This window comes from Hemiscyllium ocellatum, chromosome 9, assembly GCF_020745735.1.
Source record: "Hemiscyllium ocellatum isolate sHemOce1 chromosome 9, sHemOce1.pat.X.cur, whole genome shotgun sequence".
In the NCBI taxonomy this organism is placed as follows: Eukaryota; Metazoa; Chordata; class Chondrichthyes; order Orectolobiformes; family Hemiscylliidae; genus Hemiscyllium; species Hemiscyllium ocellatum.
In genome coordinates this window covers 46,309,151-46,325,753 of record NC_083409.1, presented here as the reverse complement: position 1 = coordinate 46,325,753, position 16,603 = coordinate 46,309,151, and the positions used below count along the sequence as shown (strand labels likewise).

The window sequence follows — 16,603 nt, the reverse complement described above, 5'->3', positions numbered from 1 at the left end:
GAAAATGTGTTGCTGGTTAAAGCACAGCAGGTTAGGCAGCATCCAAGGAACAGGAAATTCGACGTTTTGGACATTCCTGATGAAGGGCTCTGGCCCGAAACGTCGAATTTCCTGTTCCTTGGATGCTGCCTAACCTGCTGTGCTTTAACCAGCAACACATTTTCAACTCTGATCTCCAGCATCTGCAGACCTCACTTTTTACTCGACTATTTTAAGCAGTAACCATATTTAACAAAATAGCAGTGATTGCATTGATAATGTGTATAGGGTATGAGCGGGTAGGGAAAAGATTTAAGTTTTGAGTTTCGTGAAACAAGAGTTTCAGCTGAGCATGACTCAGATCAGATAAGAACTTACAGTTAACGATCATGTGTTGGAGGCAAGGGTAATGGGTTAACAAGGTGGAAAAGCATTCATTATATGGAGCCATTTAACAATATTGGAAGCATTCAGTATGTAACGTCAGTTAACAAAAGGGAAAAGTATTGATTATGTGAAGCCAGTTAACAAGGTTAAGGACAATTAATCTTCACTGTTGACACTCGCTGATTGAAACGGTCACCCAATCAATATGTATGTCACCTTATCTGGATACTCCTCCCTGTTAAAAACTGCTGCTCCAGAGAAGACCGAGAACTTACATCCCTCTGCACATAGGCGATCGATCTCCCTCCCTCCCGGGCCCAGAATAAAGATGGAGGTAAAAACTATACTGTCTCTCTGAGCATTTTGCTTTGACTGAGGCAGGAAACAAAACATCATCTTGATATACAGCACAGGTGTATCATTAAAAGCCTGCACTAGCACAAGTACCGCTAACTGCTGAAATTCAGGTATGCTAGCAATCCTGTGCGAGACCACACAGTCATACCACACTCGCAGAATTTTGCAACCACAACTTACTAAATTCAAACAGCCATTCGGGATTTAAAAAAAAACTTAGGGTCTCTGGAATCCAAGTTAGACAGCCAGGAGTCTAGAAGAACACAAGAAGCCAGGCAACATCAGGAGGTGGAGGTGTCAACATTTCAAGTGTAACCCTTCTTCAGGACCTGGGGCGGGGGGGGGGGGGTGTAAGGGGAGCTGTAGGTAATGGGATGAGGTAGTGAGGAGGGGATGAGGTAGTGAGGAGGGGATAGGTGACCCCCACCTCTCCAAGGACCTGAAGAAGGGTTACACCTGAAACGTTGACTTCGCCACCTCCTGATGCTGCCTGTCTGTCTGAACGCAAACCTTCAGCACTCAGGCGCCTGGCGGAAATTGTGGACTGCGGAACCCGCTGACAGGGATGTGCAGGAGTCATCGCACGGCTCTAAATAAACTCAGAGGGGCCTGAACCCCTGCCTCCTGGGCTCCAAGGGAGGGTCACTACCACAGCGCCACAAGATCCTCCCACCGCCCTGTCTATTTCCAGTCGCCGTTCCTTCTTGCTGAGCTACAGACTCCAGCACATTATCCTAACTAGCGTTCATTGAACATACACGGAAGGTTACTGAGTACCGACGCCATAAGCCACCAGGCCTTGTACTGTACCTGCCCTCGGCTCCTGGCTCCACCCCCACCTCTGACCACGTGCGACCAGCTCGAGCCGCGGAAACCGTTACCGACGACGTCATTTCCCGCCGCCTGTGCATGCTGGGAGTTGTAGTCCTTGTCGACGTCCCCTCCCCCCCACCCCAATCCACTCAGCAAACACCAGGCCGAACAAGCAGAGGATGGAGATCTGAAAGATAACGAGAAGTTGGAGAGAGTCAGGGGGCGGGGGTGGGTGCAGTGGCCGTCACTGAGGAGACAAGGCTGGGAAAGCTGAGAGAGCCCTGAAGGAGCGAGCAGAGGCTTTGGTGGCGATCTTTCCGGAATCAGTGGAGCCAGGCAGGGTACCAGAGGACTGTAACACCCTTGTTTAAAGGAGGGACAGAGGCAGAAGACTATTCACGTTACACCAGGTTATAGTCCAACAGGTTTAATTGGAAGCAATTAAACCTGTTGGACTATAACCTGGTGTTGTGTGATTTTTAACTTTGTACACCCCAGTCCAACACTGGCATCTCCAAATCATGACTATTCACGTTGTACATTATCAATCTCAGCAAAGGAACTGAGGGCATTGTTACTACATTTTCAGTTGACATAAAGAGAGGTCGAGGGTCAGAAAGAGAGGAGACTGCAGAAGGTCTTGGACAGGCTAGGAGAATGAGCAAAGAAGTGAATACAGTGTGGAAAAGTGAGATATTTGCACACTCATGAGAAGAATAGAGGTGTAGACTATTTTCCAAACAGTGCAGCATGCAAGTTCCACTGGCAGTTAGGTAGGTAAATGCAATTTTGCATTCATTTCAAGAGGACTAGAATATAAGAATGGAGTTGTACTGGGAAAGTTCAAGTGTCACCTGCTGCAGAGGATAGCAACTCTGAACAGGTTAATAAAAATACTCCTTTGATGGTGCCAGAGAATGGTGACACTGTACATCATTTTTAACTGTATTTTGTAACAAAATAAATAAAAGAATAAATACATTACTTCAACCAGACGGTGGTGAATCTGTGGAACTCATTGCTCATCAAGTTTACCTGTTTATGTACTATTCTGTGCTTGACAGCTTGTGGCTTAGCAACATAAAGTAAAAATATGAGAAGGTTGCTGTTGATAAAGTGCATTTTCACTTCAGCATCTCTGCAGGTCTCAGGACTCATTCCAGATTTGCAGTGGGCAAGTTCTCACATCTAACTTAGATTAGATTCCCTACAGTGTGGAAACAGGCCATTTGGCCCAACAAGTCCACACAGACCTTCTGAAGAGTAACCCATCCAGACCCATTTCCTCTGACTAATGAATCTAACACTATGGGCAATTTAGCATAGCCAATCCACATAACATGCACATCTTTGGAATGTGGAGGAAACCAGAGCAGCCAGAGGCAGACACGGGGAGAAAGTACAAACTCCACACAGACAATCGCCCAACGCTGGAATCAAACCTGGATCCCTGGTGCTGTGAGACAGCAGTGCTAACTACTGAGCACTGTGTTGCCTCAACTTCTTTGGGGTTGTGGGGTGCGCAAAATGACTACTTATGAGGAGATGATAGGATGCTGTGTAGCTTATCTGGTTTGTGCCTGACCCTCCTGGTTCAAGTTTCACGTCAGGACTTGATGCTAAGGAAGTTGTTTTCAGTATGTGGACAAACAGATTGTGTAGTAACATACACCAGTGGTAAAATTAGACAAAAATCATGGTTAGCCAAAGAAATTGGGAGTCTATACTGTAATTACACATATCTCCAGCCCATAAATATACGTTGCCACAACAACTCTGACATTTTTGCCACTGGTCGGATCAGTTGGGAGACAACAAGTCTGGATCAGATTGGTGTCCATAACCCCCACAGTGGTTCAAGTGTAGTTCTGTCTGGGGCGGCTGCACAGCTTGCCTCTTTGGCATACCTGTTGTGGATTTAATGACATTCTATTTTGGACAATTAACTACTTCCTTATGGGAGAAGATAGCTAACTCAAAAGGTCAGTGGGAAAAGTTAGGGTTCAGATACATATTTCAACTCAGCAGTTGCACTGCTTGCACCTTTTAGCTTCCAGGATCCATTGCACTTGTACATGTTTCAGTACTCCAAATACACTAGCCATAGAGTATCATCAAGATGTATTTCTTGGAGTGACTTCCACGATAGCTTCAAGTCTACAGATGGATGTGTTCCCACTGTTGAAAATAATGTTATGCACCATCTCCTGCGGTCAGGGCTTCTTTCTTCATCTTAATCAGAGTAATGGATATACACTCTGACTGGACCTCTTGCACTTTGTGAAGAGTTTATGAATAGCTTGATGGCAATCTCAGCCTTGCCATCGAATTGTAGGTAAAGGGTGATAATCGCATTTAAGTCACTGTGTCTAAGGAGACACTGCAAATTCTGTTCAGAGGATGACTGGTAGCTCAAATCATGCAAATATCTCTTGGGATTTTCTCAGAACACTGAACTGTGCTATCTATGTTGATCATCGACTGCATTATTTTAATTCTGTTCTATCTTGGACAGATGAAGGTAACAAACTTTCTGAATGCTAATGTGTATTGCATGAGCTGCTGACATTAGTTCCTTCCAAATTTCAGCAAATATTGTCCCTTGTATATCAATTCCTTTCTGACAGATCATGAAAATCACAATGGTGTTGAAGTACCTTTGGAATGGTTGAATGACCAAAAGATACTTCAGGTTATCAGGCAATCCACCACAGCATGATTCAGCAGTTGTCAACATGAAACATCAACGCAAGTGATTACACTGTAAAACCATAAGATATAGGAGCAGAATTAGGCCATTTTGCCCTGTGAGTCTGCTTGACCATTTAATTATGACTGAAGGTTTCTCAACCTCATTCTCCTTATAACTCTGATCCTCTTACTGATCAAGAACCTATATTATCTCTGTCTTAAATACAATCAATGACTTGACCTCTACAGCCCTCTGCAGCAATGAGTTTCACAGATTAATCACTCTCAGGCTGAAGAAATTCCTCATTTTGGTTCTGTAGGGTCAGAAGAACAGATTCAAGAACAGTTTCTTCCCCACTGTTAGCAAAATTTTGAATGGACTTCTTAATTGTTAATGTTGATCTCTCTCTGCATGTTCTCAGCAGCTGCGTATCCTGCACTCTGTTCTGTTATTCTGATACATTTGTATAGCACAATCTGCCTGTAAAGCACACAAGACAGCATTTTTCACTGTACCTCAGTACATGACAGTAATAAATCAAATAAAATCAAATTGTCCCTTCACTCTGAAACTGTGCCTGCGGGTCCTAGTTTCTCCTAATAATGGAAAATCTTCTCCACGTCCACTCTACCCAGTATTTTATGAGTTTCAATCAGATCTTGCGTTCTAAAATCCTTGAATACAAACCCAGAAGTCTCAACTATGCCTCATATGATAAACCCTCTAACCCAGGGTCATTCTTGTAAACCTCCTATGGACCTCCTCCGAGACCAGCACATCCTTCCTTAGATATGTGCCCGAAAGCTACTCATAATAATCGCTTTCAGCCTTCTTGAAATGAATGCTAATGTCACATTTGTCTTTCTTGATGGGGTTAACTATTTTTGACAATGTTTTTGGAATCAAAATTTTTTTTGAAATCTCGGAAACATTGTTTAGTGTCTTGTTAATTCAAAAGAATAGTATTCTATTTCATTGGTTGTTGAGTTCAGACTATAGATGTAAACTTCAAATTTATCCTGAGGGAACATAATCAGCAGAAGTGTTTTCTCAGTTAGTGTGACCTTGTCTCAATTGTTTCCAATGTCTTTGAGGCACATGATTGTCATATGTTTTAAGTCATTGATTCTTTGAGTCCAAATTGAAATCTATGGCATTGTCGAAAGTCTTCTTTTAGATTGTAATATTAAAGGACTAATATGTTTTCTGAACCTGTTTTGAAGTACCGATTCTCAATTTTTTACTCAACCATTTTGCATGCTTCTGCATTAAATAAGAGTAGTTTTATGATGACTGATAAAGAAAAACTCACTCAAATCCAAAGCAAATCCAGTCATAGCATTCCAGCATCTCCAACTTTGACATAACACAGTCATTTTCCTACAGCAACTTATCCAATATAGTATGAACAAGGTCATTAATTTATGAGTTTATCATGATCTCAAGTTGCTACTTCAGCAGTTTCTTCAAATCAACTATCCCAAAATAATTTGTAATGGACTGCCCTTAAAATCCTTCAACCACATGTACTTCTGTACTGGGAAAGCTTTGCCACTGATCCCAAATAACAAATACTTAGAGTAGTGCCCAAAAGTTTGCGGAATATTCTAAGATAGGACTAACGTTTATCAAGACTCACCTGGTGAAATATAGCACAACTGTCAAGAATCACAAAGTACTTTGCATTGCTAATAAATATAGCGACCTTTTTGGTAGTGAATAGAAGTTTAATTTCCACATGATAGTCTTGTTTAGGATCTCGCCAGATGGATAGCGTGCAATTGTTTTCAGGTATGTTCATTAAATTCTCTATGACATCATCATGGTTACAGGAACAGTAACATCCTGTCTGAGCCTTTCATTTAACTTAGCACTCCAAGAAACTGAATCACGATACATGTTTTGACCTTATTGGCTCATATTTGGTATCCTGCATCAATTTGTCTTGCCTCAATATTGAATACAGGAAGAAGCTCCAATATTACACACTGCTTGGTTAGTATCTCATAAGTATTGATTGTGCATACTATTACCTCAGTGGATGGTATTTGTTAATTGTATTATCATCATTGAACCTACAATATTCATTAGACCTTTCTATGCATTAGATACTGTATGCTAATGAAATGTTGAGCTTACACATATCAACACTACATTGGACCAGAATTTATTTATATACTGGAATGGGAAACTTTGCACCTCCATAAACATCATTCTCAGCCATGAATGTTACAAGCCTAAAATCTCTGTTTTTTTTAATAGAGGTGAAGCAACATTACTTAACATCTCAAATAGTCTCAGGTGCATCATATAAAGTTGCTTGACTTCAACTTAAGTACAACACATTTCAAATTAATCAAACTAAAACTGATGATATGACTTTTGTTTTTGGTGCTCCATCCATTGCTCCAGCTATTTTGCCTATGTGCAGGTGATTCTTTTGCATGATATTTTAGTACAAAATAATGTATCTTTCCACACTTGTTGCAATTGTTTTTCAAAGATAAGGCACAGCAATCTTGTGGAACTCCTGTTTCTTTCTACAGATTCTGCTCTTACATCTATGGGGATTGATATTTTCTGCTTGCCTGCACTATGTTTTGGTTTTCAATGACTTTACATACCTCAGTCATGTTCTGTTACCCTCAACTCACCAATAATTAAGTTGCAGCACCACACTTCCAGTTGTGCAACAAACTTCACCCAATTCCAACCATTTTAGATTAGCTTCTTGAAACAATCTCAGTCTTGATCTAAAGTCTGAATCTTAAATTACAAATCATTCTCAAAACATCTCCCCAAGTAAGAGCATCAAGTTCACATCTGGCATGTTTTTGCAGTGCTCACCATTATGTTTCACCAATTTCTCACATTGTTCTCTTGAAGTTGTGTCCCTTATTGCACAATCAGCAATGCAGAGAGATCTTTCTCAGCACCTATTCTATCATGTTCTTGTCCCCAGCCATGATCCCATCTGTCCACATGGAGTTAGGTTTGCGTACTTCTTCCCCATGGAAATATCACCACTTATAATTCCTGCTTAAGCTTCATCACAGGAAATATAGCTTTCCCAGGCTCACTTGAAATTCTTCCACTTTTCCAGTGAGAGCGCGAAGTGATGATAGCGTACTTCCAATGCCATTAGGCATATTCTTCAGTTTTAAAAATGGTGTAGATTAATGAGATATCTACTGAAATGGTGATGCTTTTTAAGCAATCACCACCATCACCATCTACATTCTGTGGACACTTTAAATGGTAGCTGTAGATTATTTTTGAAAGAAGCATTAACATTTTGTTTTTAGCATACAAAATAGCAAACTTACTTATGATGTATTAGAATTAATCCAAGTCTGCTGTTTTACTAGGTCTCAGAAGAGAAAAACAAACTGACAAATAATACAATGACGACGAAGACGGGAACCTGTACCATACCTCACAGAAATATCTAATCATATTATCTCCAGGAATGCTGCAGAAGGGCAGCACAATGACTAGCACTGCTGCCTCACAGCGCCAGAGACCTGGTTTCAATTCTAGCCTCAGGTGACCGTGTGGAGTTTGCACATTCACCCCATGTCTGTGTGGGTTTCCACTGGGTACTCCAGTTTCCTCCCACAGTCCAAAAATGTGCAGGTTAGATGAATTGACCATGCTAAATTGCCCATAATGTTCAGGGATGTGTAGATGAGGCGTATTAGTTTGGGGAAATGCAGCATAATAGGGTCAGTGTGGACTTGTTGGGCCAAATGGCTTGTTTCCACATGGTAACAGGGGTTCTACGATTCTATGAAGGGAAGGGACAGCATGCACAGTAAAATGAAATGAACAAGTAGCTTATAACTATTCCCCTTTGGATAACTATTCCCCCTTTCGATTTAAACATGCAGTGTGCAGAAATGTCAATAAACTTTGTACTAACTTTCAGTTTTCAATACTGTTTTGCCAAGTCAGTTGCTTTGAAATGGGTAGAAGACAACAACAACCGGACATACAACCTAATTTCACATGGACACTAGATATTGAAAACACTGCCTCATTAATCAATCAACTTCCCAGTAAATCAGCTTTTTCACCTGTCTTATAAATTATTGTAATTATTAGATATTTGGCGTTCTTGCATTATCTAGATGAGTGAAAGACAAAAAATATTGACATGTCTTTCTTTTCTACAATGTCCAAATAAAATCAAACTACTGCAAATACAAACAGTGCTGGAGAAACTCAGCAGGTCTAACAGCATTTGTGGAGAGAGAAAAGAGTTAACATTTTCATTCTAATATGATTTCTTCAGAAAGGATAATATTCAAGGTCTGTATCACCAAGTGACTGTTTAGATACAGGTATTTCTGGGATCATAGGTGTTTGGTCAATGTGAATTGGCTATAATGTGATTGATGAATAATGGACATAGTTTGGTATAGCATGAATTTTCTATTGCACAGATATGGCAATCTTCCATGGAGCAATTTTCTATAGCGCAGGAATACAACCATCGCATTCTACCAGAAATACCTGTACAAAAAGTTAATTTAACAAAATCAATTGGCTATAGCAGGTTTCACGTGTCTTTAACTGTCAGCCAACTGCTCATCCTTAATGCACTAAGGATGGTTGCTAAATATTGTGGGCAAAGAGCCAAATTAGGACTTCTGAAATTTAATCAGTACTCCACTGGGAAAAAAAAATCAGAAACAAAATTATTGTGACATATTACTTGATGCAATCAAAAAGAAACTTTGTTGAGTGAAGGATGCTCAGCAGTAAAAAAAAATGTAAGCTGATTGTTCTGCAAGTGTGAGAAACAGAACTCACTCACAAATCAATCAGCCTGAGACAAAGCCTTGGAAACAAGAACAACTTATTACAGTCTTGCAAGAACCAGATGCCTCTGCAATCAAGCAGAAATGCGCACGAAAACAGAGCCTGTTAGCATTCTTATTTAATTTACAAGTTGCGGAATCATGCCTCCCTTTTCCCATCCTATCACAAGCCGATTACCTCACTTGTTGGTTATTCTCTTATCTGGCCATCCTGCTGTCCTTGTCTGCATTCTTTGTTCCTTATTTGTTACAGCTTGTTCTTTTATCAAGTTTCTCTTATCATATTATAAGCTTTATTGTGAAATGCCCTTGCTGCTTCTTTTTGTGGTCAGCTACAACCCTTTAAAGTTATTTCCTAGCTTAAAACTATTTTCTTTAAAATACCCTCTATATTCGTTAAAGCCTTAACTATGCTACATGCTACAAAAATTAACACCCCACCCTCCTACCTACAAAAACATTTCTAATCTCCCACAATTCCCCCTTTTTCTTTTTCTTTAACTGTTGTTTTTGCACTTATTAAGTCTTCTTTAATTCATTTTCTTATGTTCTGCCCTCTTATGCCTTCTGGTGATAAGGTTCACAATCTTACATTTTACATTTGTATTGTTCGTCCTTTGAACTTTACAAGCATTCTTTGACTTTCTCTTTGTTGCATATCACCTGCTGATTGTAAAAGCACCTGATGATTTATTTGGGTTCCTTCCCCAAGGGATGTCATCAGTCGGCTCATACCCATTTTAAGACATTGAACCCTATCACCAGACCCACTAATATCAATGATCCATAGATAGCTAGATTGACTAATCACCTTCCACAACCAGTCAATCCCCAATTCCCCCGTTCCCATCCTTTTTTGTTCTGGTACCGATTACCGGCCTCCCTTATCTTGGCAATTTTGTCTTGCACATGTTTGGAGATATCAGTAATGTTAGAGGAGACCTCGGATATGTACATACAACATTCCTCTCCAATTACTGCACAGGTACCACCCTTCTCTGCTAGAATATAATCTAGAGCCATCCTGTTCTGAAGGGTCGTTAGCCACATGGCAATCATTTCAGTCGTTATGACTGCTACTTGGGATTGGGTTTCAGCCAACCCATCAGCAGTATTGTTGGCCAACTCTTCCAAGGAAGCAGCTAATTTTTGTATTTCTACTCCCGCTCGAGCAGTCCCACACATTGGTATCAAAGTCCAGAGGAGGCGATCTCCTTCAATTACTTTCCGGGTTACTTGCCTTCCTCCCTGTTTATTCCAAGGTATTTTTGGGGCTCTCTTTAACAGCCTCAAGTGGGGAATTATATAGGCAAGGTAGCAGCAGCCACTCCAGCCTTTCTGGTTTTGGGGTAGTGTCTGAACTGGATGGTCACAGCACCCATTCCCATTACATCCGCCACTCCAAACGTACTTCACGCCGGGGATAAATGGGCAGGCCTATAAGCCACCCACCCAATATGTCCCATTCAATATTTGGGGAATGATTGTAGCAGGGGCTTGGCTGGTGTAGACACAAGATGGTCTTCCTAATCGGAAGGGTGCAGTATCATTCTGATTACAGAAACAAGTGGTATTTACTGCTCCTTTTGGTGGGGAAACTCTAAGGCCATCGATAGCGCCCAAAGTTTTCGGGGCTGGTCGAGGGAACCATCCCGCAAAGTTATAATTACCCCTTTCAAATCTCCAAGTTGTATCATTTGAGCCAGAGTCAAATTGTTGTACATCGTACTCTTCTTTTTTGGTAAGTGGTATTACCGTGAGAGGAATTCCAGATTCCCCATGGTGTGGGATCTCCGCACATACCCAACAGTCGGTATGCCCCTTTAGTATAATTCTGACATAAAGCGGTAAAATGATTTCTCTCATCCCCCTTTGGCAGCTAGCGCCAATATTATCGTGACAATATAAAGCTGACCACTCATTTCAGCTCACAACCCTATCTGTCTATTCCCTCACCCTTTAAAACCAGGGAGGAGTGAGTCCATGCAACACTTACAATTGTTTTGGGATACAGTTTTTTTAACCAATTCTTAATAGTCTCTTATCTCAGTCCGTTGTTCTTGCTCAGCTTGATTTTCAGGGGGTTATCTGTAGGACGTGTTTGCCACTCTGCCGGAGGAGAAGGAGCGTCCACCGGGCCCTTAACACGAGTGTGATGACTCCACCCTTTTTCAGCAGTTTGGATGGCTATTCCAGTAGTTAGGAGGGTTAGGAACGGTCCCTCCCAGCTTGGGTGCAGTTTGGTATCTTTCCAGGTCTTTATCAGAATCCAATCACCTGGTAGTAGCTGATGTCCGGCGAACTCAAGTGGAGGTGTCTGGGTCAACAGACCCTTCTTCCTAAGGACAGACACCTAAGCCGAGCACCACAATATAGTTCTTTAAAAACTTTTCATTGAACTATACAGTTGGTAATTCCCCTCTTCCACCCAAGAAAGGTAATCCAAACATCATCTCATAAGGAGAGAGGCCAATATCACGTCTAGGCGCAGTCCTAATGCGTAGCAATGTGATAGGTAAACATTTTGTCCATGGTAATCGAGTGTCTAGGACTAGCTTAGACATTTGCTTCTTTAAGGTTTGATTCATTCATTCCACCCATCCAGAGGAAGGCGGGTGCCAAGGAATGTGGAATTCCCAAGAGATCTCTAATCCCGCTATTACTTCTTGTAGGATCTTAGAGGTAAAATGGCTACCTTGGTCTGAATCTATACTTCCCACCACTCCATATCGAGGAATTATATGTTCTAAAAGAGTTTTCACTACTCCCTTCAAAGTAGCTGAGGACATTGGAAATGCCTCCACCCACCCATTTAGGTAATCCATTAGGACTAATAAGTACTTTTATTTCCCTACTGGGGGTAATTCCGTGTAACCTATCTGTATTCTTTGAAAAGGTCTTACCCCAGGGTTTCTTCCACCTCTTGCCCCCTCCCTCCCGTTACTTTCTTATTAATCTTTTAGCAAGTCAGGCATCCTGCGCATACCTGCTTGGCTAATGTGTATATTCCTTTACATTCGTACTTCCTTAACACTATGCCACACGTGGCTTGGGAGCCCCAGTGACTGCCTTGGTGCAAGATGGTTAGGATGCTTCTCATGACTGGTTTACTTAATAACTCCCTTCCATCCGGGAGGATCCATCTTCCTTGGGTTGTCTTAGCCATCGTTACAGTTACTGCACTATCCTCCACCCCAATTTTTAAGCCCAGCAATATAATCAAATTCCTACCTAATAGATTACTTCCAATGTAAGGAATATCTAGTAATTGTCCTATTACTTCCTCATAATTTCTTCTAATTAGGATTGGCTCAAAAATAGGCACCAAGAATTTTACTCCGGAAACCTTAAGATACTCCTTAGTCAATTTAACGCCGGTAGGTCTAAAACTTAGGGATGACCATGCCGCTCCCGTGTCCATCAAAAATACTGCCTCCTCCCCTTCAGGTCCCACCTTTAAATTTATCAAGGGTTCCTGGTGGGTCTCAGGAGGAAGGAACTTCTGACTCCCCTAATCTTCATCTAAAGTCATTAGGGAAACAGCTTCCCTTTCTCGTGCTAATTCTGGGCATTCCCGTTTAAAATGCTCCACTTTCCGACAATGGTAACACCCTGCCTGTTGCCTCCTTTCCCGGGTATCCGACCCTTGTTTTTCGTGTCCTCCCCTACCTTTCCTGTTATCCCTTGATGCCATTCTCCTTTTTGTTATTTCTTCTACTGCTGCCACCATCATTTTGGCTTTATGTTTCTGCTTCTCGTCTTCCCTTTTCACATACACTCTCTGTGCCTCACATAACAGTTCTTCCATCTGTCTTTCACTCTACCCATCTAATTTCTGTAATTTCTTTTGTATGTCCGACCATGATTTAGTTACAAACTGGACCTTTAAGAGTCTCTGTGCTATCTGATTATCGAGATCCATTCCTGAATACTTCCTAGTGGCCTCCTTGAGCCTTTTAAGAAATGCAGAAGGGGTTTCATCCTTCTCTCGTCGTACTTCGAAAGCCTTAATAAAAGTTTTGTGATCTAGGTGCCGCCTCTTTAATTCCTAATATTACCATTTCTTGTAGATCCCACATTGACTCCCTATCTTCTCTGTCATTATTTTCCCAATGAGGGTCAATATTTGGGAATTTCTGTTCTGCTGAAGCCCCTTCTTCCCCAACTGGGTGCTTCTTTTCCCATGCCTACAAAGCCGCTCTCCTAATCATACCTTGTTCTTCCCCTGAAAATAACGTTCCTAAAATTGCCATCAGTTCTCCCCAGGTATATAAATTAGGCCCGAGGAATTGCTCTAATTGTTCGGCTAGTCCAACCGGATCCTCTATTAATCTTTTCATTTCCTTTTTAAAGACCCTAACTTCACTGCTAGTTAAGGAAGCGTTTACATATCCGATTGTACCTTCCCCACTCGGAACCTCTCGTAAGGGACATAATTTTACATTTTCCATTATCTCTGCCCCTCCTTATTGTGTGGTGGCTCAAGTGTTTCTGAGCCTCCTAGGTTCTGCATCTTTTAGTTCAGAGTCTGTTTCCTTTTCTGTGGCTGGACTCGGTTCTACTTCGGGAGCTGTAGGCTCATTCCAGGGAGTCGTGTATGGGGGCGGCAAACACGTTAAGGGATCCCATTGTGGCTTCCCTATTTCATTCTTTTTCTGATTCCTCTGTATTCATGGGACATAATTTTACTCCCGCGCTCCCTATCCAACAAGCTGCATATTCTGACTCTTCTTGACTGTATATTTCTTTCCGATTGATGTATATATTAAGATCTTGACACAACCAATCCTCACTGGACCCATATTTGGGCCAAAAAAAAATACCAGGTGCCTTAATACTTTCTCTAGTCCAAATGAAACAACAAGTTTATCATTTTAGCCTTATCTTTCTCCCTCATCCGGGAGTTGTGTTCCCAATTACCCAATATTCTCCCCAAAGAACTGTCAGGCAGGATAACGTTATTTACAAATCGATCGTTACACAGACAACTCCCCGTGCCTTCTGTTGTTGCTAATTTAATTAATCTTAACGAGGTCCAGTGTCACTTTCTTCCACACCCCCTTCAGGGTCCTGACTAGACACCTTACTCGTCTGATTAATCTGTCCAGTTATATGCTTTTTATTTTAGACTTCAACTGTTCTCCATAAATCACTTTTATGTAAGGATAAAAGAGATTAGTTAGAAACTGATGGTAAGGCAGTCGTGACCTGTAAAAAGAACAGGAGTTAACATTTTATTTCATAATCTGTAAAATCCTTAACCTTAAAAGAAATCATGTTAAAATTTCCATCGTAGAAATCAGATTCAAAACAATCCTGAATCTCAAGCTCCAGGGAACAAAGCACAAATATTCAATCACCAACAAACAAATGTGCATTCAAACCGAATCACAAAGGGTTAAACTTTCTACTTGCTGTACAGCTCTTCTCTCTCTCTCTCTCTCTCTCTCACACACACACAGAGACACCATGTGACACAGACACTTTGAGTTTCCCGCAATGACTCCTCTAGCTTTTGAATATTTTTCTGGACGTCTGCCCATAAGTTAGTTATGAAGTGCACCCTCAGTAGCCCTTCAGCTACTAGCCCTTCGGACATGGGCTGTTTTCCATTGACATATGCTTAATTTTATACATCGCCAATTCCCCGTACTTTCGTACGCCCGACCACCAAGTCAATACTTAAAGGTCTCTTTTCTTACTTTGGTCTGTGCACAGAGTTACCTGGTCATTTCAGTGCTCCTGTCCTGCGGCAATTCCTGCAGCAAATACTGCTGTCCCTCAGTCACCCGGATATATCCTTTAAGACCTTTCCCTATTCGGGTCTTGTGCACAAGAGTTACCCGACTGAACCCGCCGTGTCTGCCCGCCTTGTTTCCAGGGTCTCCCAGTCCGGATCATACTCGCCCAAACCGCGAATGATAAGCAAGGGAGTCAGAGATCACCGAAATCGGCGAGGTGCACCTCCCCCCGTCGTCCCAAGAGTTCAAGCGGTCGCAGTTTTGGATCCCGGATGAGCCCCCCAAATTGAGAGAAACAGAACTCACTCACAAATCAATCAGCCTGAGACAAAGCCTTGGAAACAAGAACAATTTATTACAGTCTTGCAAGAACCAGATGCCTCTGCAATCAAGCAGAAATGCGCATGAAAACAGAACCTGTTAGCATTTTATTTAATTTACAAGTTGCGGAATCACGCCTCCCTTTTCCCATCCTATCATAAGCTGATTACCTCATTTGTTAATTATTTTCTTATCTGGCCATCCTGCTGTCCTTGTCTGCATTGTGTTCCTTGTTTGTTACAGCTTGTTCTTTTATCCAGTTTCTCTTATCATATTATAAGCTTTATTGTGAAATGCCCTTGCTGCTTCTTTTTGTGGTCAGCTACAACCCTTTAATGTTATTTCCTAGCTTAAAACTATTTTCTTTAAAAGACCCTCTATATTCATTAGTCTTAGCCTTAAGTATGCTACATGCTACAAGAATTAACACACCACCCCCCCACCTGCAAAAAAATAACATTTCTAATCTCCCACACAAGCATTCTGAAATCCTTGATTTTTAAGTTTGTATGCAATTATTGATTGCTTAATGCTTATGTGAATTGTTTAAATTGCTCATTGGTCACTCTATGATTAACAAACTTAGTATCCAAATTTCACTTTTAAATAACTAAATCCAAGTTCACAAATCACTGGAATGTCTGTTTCCACACAGGAGTTAAAAATATGCAATATTTGGAAAGAAATAAAGGAATGGAATAGATTGTAAAAATATAATGGGACAAGTTACAGAAGGTTCATAACAGATAACATTTTGAATTTAATTTGTTGGTTAAACTGGTATGCCTGAACAAGGATAACAGGATGCAAAACAAAAGAGTAGTTGCATTTACATGTCAAAGAAATAAAAGATTTAATTGGGTGAGATGGAAGTCTTGGAGCAGGTAGAGATTGCTCAATTTGGAGTTCAATAGGAGAGAATTGCTAATGGCCCATCTTAGTGTAATCCAATCTGAAATGATAAACTGAGAAGGTGGAAGTGTGTACCGCATGGATTTGCGCACTTGTTTCATAAGCCTATCCTTTGCAGGACATTTTCTTTGTCTTCAAGTGATCCAGTCTAGATGGTCATTTCTGATTGACTAGAAAATATCTATGCATTGGCCACAATTCACAATTTTAGAAAATAGAATCTTGTGATTAAGTTCTAAGAATTATTTTGCTGCACAATCAGAGCTTTCACTTTTCTGTTCTGAAACAATAAACAGAACTTATCAGCAAACAAATTTGTCAGAGAGCACACAGTGAGTCTGTGTGAAATAGAGATTTGTCAAAAAGAATGGGAGTTAGGAGTACATGTGACATATGAGTATGAAGTATCTTGCAAAAATGTGAAGGATAAACAATAAAAACATAAGAAAGCAGACCGTTTCTGCAAGAAAATGCATTATTATTTCTGCATAATACCATAATTGATCAAATAATTGAAACAAACTGAAGGAGCCATCACTATCCAATCTTGGTATGAAACAAATTTATTTTACGTTCTT

General features: G+C 41.0%; 1 protein-coding gene across 3 annotated transcripts in view; it reads right to left on the bottom strand.

Moving 5' to 3' along the window:
* clcc1 (chloride channel CLIC-like 1) overlaps positions 1 to 1,573 on the bottom strand; it is a 54,521-nt gene extending 52,948 nt beyond the window's left edge. For 2 of the 3 annotated variants that reach the window (XM_060830212.1, XM_060830215.1), the window contains exon 1: positions 1,534 to 1,568. The gene's annotated coding sequence lies outside the window, so the exon portion shown is untranslated. Of the gene's footprint in view, positions 1 to 1,533 lie in introns of all 3 variants that reach the window. The other variant, XM_060830213.1, reaches the window with a different exon arrangement.
* Between the last annotated feature and the right edge of the window lie 15,030 nt (positions 1,574 to 16,603).